Below are 6,490 nucleotides of genomic sequence, written 5' to 3' on the forward strand. Positions count from 1 at the left end.
AGACTGCTGCCTTCTATAACACATTGACCTCTGTGTATAACGTCCAAGACTGCTGCCTTCTATAACACATTTAGAGAGAGACCTTCACTAGAAATACACCTTTCTAATTGGTTTTAACTTCTTTGGGGTAGGGGGGCAGTATTCGGAAGTTTGGATGACTGAGGTGCCCAAAGTAAACTGCCTGTTACTCAGGCCCAGAAGCTAGGATATGCATATAGTTGGTCGCATTGGATAGACAACACTCTTAAATATTGTCTGTGGGTATAACCGAACTGATTTGGCAGGCGAAACCCCGAGGACAATCCATTCAGGAAAAAAAAATGTTTTGAGGTCWTTGGACTTTTCAATGCTTTTCTATTGGAAAGTCTAATAATTAGGACTCAGATTGCAGTTCCTAGGGCTTCCACTAGATGTCAACAGTCTTTAGAAATTGTTTAATGCTTGTTTTTTTTTAAATTACGAAGTATTCGTATTCTTTCRAAGTATCCCTCAGAAGGACTCTAGTCTTTTGGCGCGCGGGAATGAGTGCGCATTCCTTGTTCTTTTTCTCCGGTATTGAACACAATATATTCCGTCTAAAATTGTATAGATTATTTACATATTAGGGTACCTGACGATTAGAAACGTTGTTTGAACTGTTTGGATGAAGTTTACAGGTAACTTTTTAGATTCCTTTGTAGGCGAGTTGGAACAGGCGTATTTCTGAATCAAACACGCCAAATAAATGGACATGTTTGGGATATAAAGAAGGACTATATCGAACAAAACGACCATTCATTGTGTAACTGGGACCCTTTGGATTGCAAAAAGATGAAGATCTTCAAAGTTAAGTGATTTATTTTATAGCTATTTTTGAGTTTTGTTACACCTGTTCAGGTTATGAATTTAGGAATGCAGGAAGTATGCGGGGCGTTGTCCTCAGACAATCAAATGCTATGCTTTCACCATAAAGCCTATTGCAAATCGGACAAAGCGGTTCGATTACCAAGATTCTAAGCTAAAGAATGGTGTACAACACTGGTATTTTCATGAACGTTTAATATTACTACTTTTGTATTTTGAATTTCGCGCTCTGCAATTTCACCGGATGTTGGCCAGGTGTGACGCTACCGGGACGCTACCGTCCCACCTGCCCCAAAGTTAAAGTAATGAAATACTAAGAAAATTAGTATACAATTCTTTTTGTCAAATTCCTTAAATGTACTGAGAATGTTCCAAAGCCAAGCAACTATCCTGCACCATTCGCAGAAAGTTGTGGAAAGGTTGTATACAAAATAACCATAGGACAAGCACACTCTCACCAAGCTCAAAGAAACATATGGTTCTCAGAACGTTGTGTGCTTGCTGGGTTCAAACTGCTGTCAACACAAGATTTAACCTGTTTTTCTGGGCCCCATCAAATTTGTGATGCAACATTTTGGGGGATTTTGAAACAAAATGTATTTTCAATAAAAACACTTTTTCCTCTTGTCAGTGAAAGTGTGTAAGGGATGAGTAACAGTGTTTGTGAAGAGAAGTAAAGAATGAAAGCTTGGCATTGTGAGGTCACCGTCTCCCCGGGAGACGACTGACGTGTGTTCTAGAACACGGGTGTGATAGTCTCTCTCCACGTAAACAATCTGTGGGTGTTCCGACAGAGTCTCTCTCTCTCTCTCTCTCTCTCTCTCTCTCTCTCTCTCTCAATTCAATTCAATTCAATTCAAGGGGCTTTATTGGCATGGGAAACATGTGTTAACATTGCCAAAGCAAGTGAGGTAGATATTATACAAAAGTGAAATAAACAATACAAATTAACAGTAAACATCTCTCTCTGTCTCTCTCTCTCTGTCTCTCTCTCTCTGTCTCTCTCTCTCTCTCTTTCTACATAGTAGATATATGGAATCATGTAGTAACCAAGAAAGTGTTAAACAAATCAAAATATATTTTATATTGTGATTCTTCAAAGTAGCCACCCTTTGCCTTGATGACAGCTTTGCACACTCTTGGCGTTTTGGTAATCCGTCTGGCCCTGTGGCCTTGTGAATGTTGACCTGTTCAAAGGTCTTACTCACATTGGCTACGGCGAGTTTGATCACACAGTCGTCCGGAACAGCTGGTGCTCTCATGCATGATTCAGTGTCAGTCAGTGTTGCCTCGAAGCGCACATATAAGTAATTTAGCTCATCTGGTAGGCTTGTGTCACTGGGCAGCTCGCGGCTGTGCTTCCCTTTGTAGTCCGTAATAGTTTGCAAGCCCTGCCACGTCTGACGAGCGTCGGAGCCGGTGTAGTCTCTCTGTCTCTCTCCTCCCCTCTTCTCTGCCTCTCTCACTTTCCTCCACCTAGATCTGTATACCACAGACACTTACCCACCTGTCTGTCTTGTTTCTGCAGGGCAGGTATTGATGAGGTGGAGACAGATGTGGTGGAGATCGAAGCTAAACTAGATAAGGTACGTAAACACTGGAATAACGTCTCTGTTCCTGTCCCTGTCTCTCTCTCTGTCTCTGTCTCTGTCCCTGTTCCTGTCCCTGTCCCTGTCCCTGTCTCTCTGTCTCTGTTCCTGTCCCTGTCTCTCTCTCTGTCTCTGTTCCTGTTCCTGTCCCTGTCTCTATGTCTCTGTTCCTGTCCCTGTCTCTCTCTCTGTCTCTGTCTCTTTCTCTGTCTCTGTCTCTGTCTCTGTCCCTGTTCCTGTCTCTATGTCTCTGTTCCTGTTCCTGTTCCTGTTCCTGTATCTCTCTCTGTCTCTGTCCCTGTCTCTCTTTCTCTCTGTCTCTGTCTCAGCCCACCATTTTGTCTTGAATCTATTTACCCTTTAGCCTCCGTTCCTGCACTATTTCAGCTCTGAGGGTTCCCTGACCTCAAAGCCCCTGACCCCATCCCTCTCTCTGAGGTCAAACAGAAAGGTCACCGTCCGTATGCATTTGGCTCAAACACTCCAACCTCCAACATCCACTCCAACACTCCAACTCCAACCCTCCAACCTCCAACACCTCCAATCCAACACTCAACCCAACATCAACCTCAACCTCAAACTCCAACACTCCAACACTCCAACACAACCTCCAACACTCCAACCTCCAACACTCCAACTCACACTCCACACTCCAACCTCCACCATCAACCTCCAACACTCCAACCCTCCAACACTCAACTCCAACCCTCCAACTCCAACCTCCAACACTCCAACACTCCAACTCAACCTCCAACACTCCAACTCAACACCAACCCTCCAACACTCAACCTCAACTACTCCAACACTCAACCTCCAACACTCCACACTCAACCTCCAACTCCAACACCTCAACCTCCAACACTCCAACCTCCAACACTCCAACCCCACACTCCAACCCTCAAACTCCAACCCTCCAACACTCCAACACTCCAACCCTCCAACATCCAACTCCAACACTCCACCCTCCACACCTCAACACTCAACCCTCCAACCTCCAACCCCAACATCCAACCTCCAACACTCCAACACTCCAAAACTCCAAACTCAACTCCAATCAACCTCCAACCCTCCACCCCTCAACCTCCAAACCTCCACACTCAACACTCCAACCCTCCAACCTCACTCCAACCTCCAACATCCCAACACCACTCCAACTCAACCCTCCAACTCCAACCTCCAACCTCCATCCACACTCCACATCACACTCAACCCTCCAACACTCCAACCTCCAACACTCCAACACTCAACCTCCAACTCCACTCCAACCTCCAACTCCAACCTCCAAATCAACCTCCAAACTCTAACCTCCAACATCCAACACTCCAACACAACCCTCCAACACTCTAACCCTCCAACCCTCCAACCTCAACCTCCAACCTCCAACACTCAACATCCAAATCACCTCAACACTCCAAACTCCAACTCAACCTCCAACCTCCAAATCCAACCCTCCAACCTCCAACTCCAACTCCACACTCCAACACCAACACTCTAACCCTCAACCCTCCAACCTCCAACACTCCAACACTCCAACCCTCCAACCTCCAACTCCAACCCTCAACCTCCAACACTCCACACTCCAACATCAACATCAAACTCAACCCTCCAACACTCCAACACTCAACACTCCAACACTCCAACCCTCCAACACTCCAACCCAACACCTCCAACCTCAACCTCCAAACTCAACCCTCAACACTCCACACTCCAACCTCACCTCCAACCCTCCAACCTCCAACCCACCTCCAACATCAACACTCACACTCCAACCTCCAACACTCCAACACTCAACACTCCAACCCCCAACACTCTAACCTCCAACCCTCCAACCCTCCAACCCTCCAACACTCCAACACTCCAACACTCCAACACTCCAACCTCCAACACTCCAACACTCCAACCCTCCAACCTCAAACTCCAACATCCAACACTCCAACACTCTAACCTCCAACCCTCCAACCTCCAACCCTCCAAATCCAACACTCACTCCAACACTCCAACTCAACTCCAACACTCCAAACTCCAACACTCCAACAACCTCCAACACTCCAACACTCAACACTCCAACACTCCAACACTCCAACATCAACCTCAACACTCAACTCCCCCCCAACCTCCAACCTCCAACACTCCAACACTCCCCTCCAACACTCCAACCACTCCAACCTCCAAACTCCAACCTCCAACATCCAACCCTCAACCTCCACCACTCCAACCCTCCAACCTCCAACCTCCAACCTCCAACTCCAACCCTCCAACACTCCAATCCAACCCTCAACCTCCAACCTCCACCCACCCAACACTCCAAACTCCAACCCTCAACACTCAACCTCCAACACTCCAACACTCCAACATAATTTACAAACGAAGAATCTGTGTATAGTGAGTCTGCCAGGATGAGAGCACGTAGATGACCAGGGATGTTCTCTTGATAATGTGTGAATTAGACCATTTTAATGTCCTGCTAAGCATTCAAAATGTAACGAGTACTTTTGGGGTCAGAAAAATGTACGGAGTAAAAAGTACATTATTGTCCTTAGGAATGTAGTGAAGTTAAAGTTACAACAAATATAAAAAATAAAGTACAGTGCAGCTGTGAGACTGTGTTAGAACTCGTCAATTATCACCCCCTGGTGCAGCTGTGAGACTGTGTTATAGCTCGTCAATTATCACCCCCCTGGTGCAGCTGTGAGACTGTGTTATAGTCGTCAATGATCACCCCCTGGTGCAGCTGTGGACTGTGTTATAACTCGTCAATTATCACCCCCTGGTCCAATTATGTCCTTTGTAAACATGTCATGGCAGTTTATTGGTGGAAGGCAGAGCCGCCCTATGACATCACTGGCCAGATGTTGAAGGACTGAGTGTATAAAACATTGAGGACAACTTCTTAATATTGAATTGCTCGGAACAGCCTCAATTCCTCGGGGCATGGAGTCGAAAGTGTTCCACAGTTGTAAGTTAGCTGGATGTCCTTTGTGTGGTAAACCATTATTTACACTAATTAGAACCTCCTACTAAACAGATCAACTCACAGTCACGTCTAGAACCTCACGATAAACACTGTCAACTCACAGTCACGTCTAGAACCTCCTATAAACACTGTCAACTCACAGTCACAGTCTAGAACCTCCTATAAACACTGTCAACTCACAGTCACGTCTAGAACCTATAAACACTGTCAACTCACAGTCACGTCTAGACACCTATAAACACTGTCAACTCACAGTCACTCTAGAACCTCCTATAACACTGTCAACTCAGTCACGTCTAGAACCTCCTATAAACACTGTCAACTCACAGTCACGTCTAGAACCTCCTATAAACACTGTCAACTCACAGTACGTCTAGAACCTCCTATAAACACTGTCAACTCACAGTCACGTCTGAACCTCTAAAACTGTCAACTCAGTCACGTCTAGAACCATTCCTATAAACACTGTCAACTCCAGTCACGTCTAGAACCTCCTATAAACACTGGTGTGAGAAGCAGGAACCCCAGTTAAACACTGTCAACTCACAGTCACGTCTAGAACCTCCATAAACACTGGTGTGAGAAGCAGGAACCCCAGTTAAACACTGTCAACTCACGTCACGTCTAGAACCTCCTATAAACACTGGTGTGAGAAGCAGGAACCCCAGTTAAACACTGTCAACTCAGTCACGTCTAGAACCTCCTATAAACATGGTGTGAGAAGCAGGAACCCAGTTAAACACTGTCAACTACAGTCACGTCTAGAACCTCCTATAAACATGGTGTGAGAGCAGGAACCCAGTTAAACACTGTCAACTCAGTCACGTCTAGAACCTCTATAAACATGGTGTGAGAAGCAGGAACCCCAGTTAACACTGTCAACTCAGTCACGTCTAGAACCTCCTATAAACACTGGTGTGAGAAGCAGGAACCCAGTTAAACACTGTCAACTCACGTCACGTCTAGAACTCCTATAAACACTGGTGTGAGAAGCAGGAACCCCAGTTAAACACTGTCAACTCACAGTCACGTCTAGAACCTCCTATAAACCCTGGTGTGAGAAGCAGGAACCCAGTTAAACAGT

General features: G+C 45.7%; 1 long non-coding RNA gene across 1 annotated transcript in view; it reads left to right on the top strand.

Moving 5' to 3' along the window:
* The first annotated feature begins 2,339 nt into the window (after nt 1-2,339).
* Nucleotides 2,340-6,490, top strand: part of LOC112078915 (uncharacterized) — a 9,105-nt gene continuing 4,954 nt past the window's right edge. The window contains exon 1 of the long non-coding RNA XR_002895808.1: nt 2,340-2,429. This is a non-coding gene — a long non-coding RNA (uncharacterized lncRNA). The remainder of the gene's footprint in view (nt 2,430-6,490) is intronic.

This window comes from Salvelinus sp. IW2-2015, unplaced genomic scaffold (assembly GCF_002910315.2).
Source record: "Salvelinus sp. IW2-2015 unplaced genomic scaffold, ASM291031v2 Un_scaffold6489, whole genome shotgun sequence".
NCBI lineage: Eukaryota > Metazoa > Chordata > Actinopteri > Salmoniformes > Salmonidae > Salvelinus > Salvelinus sp. IW2-2015.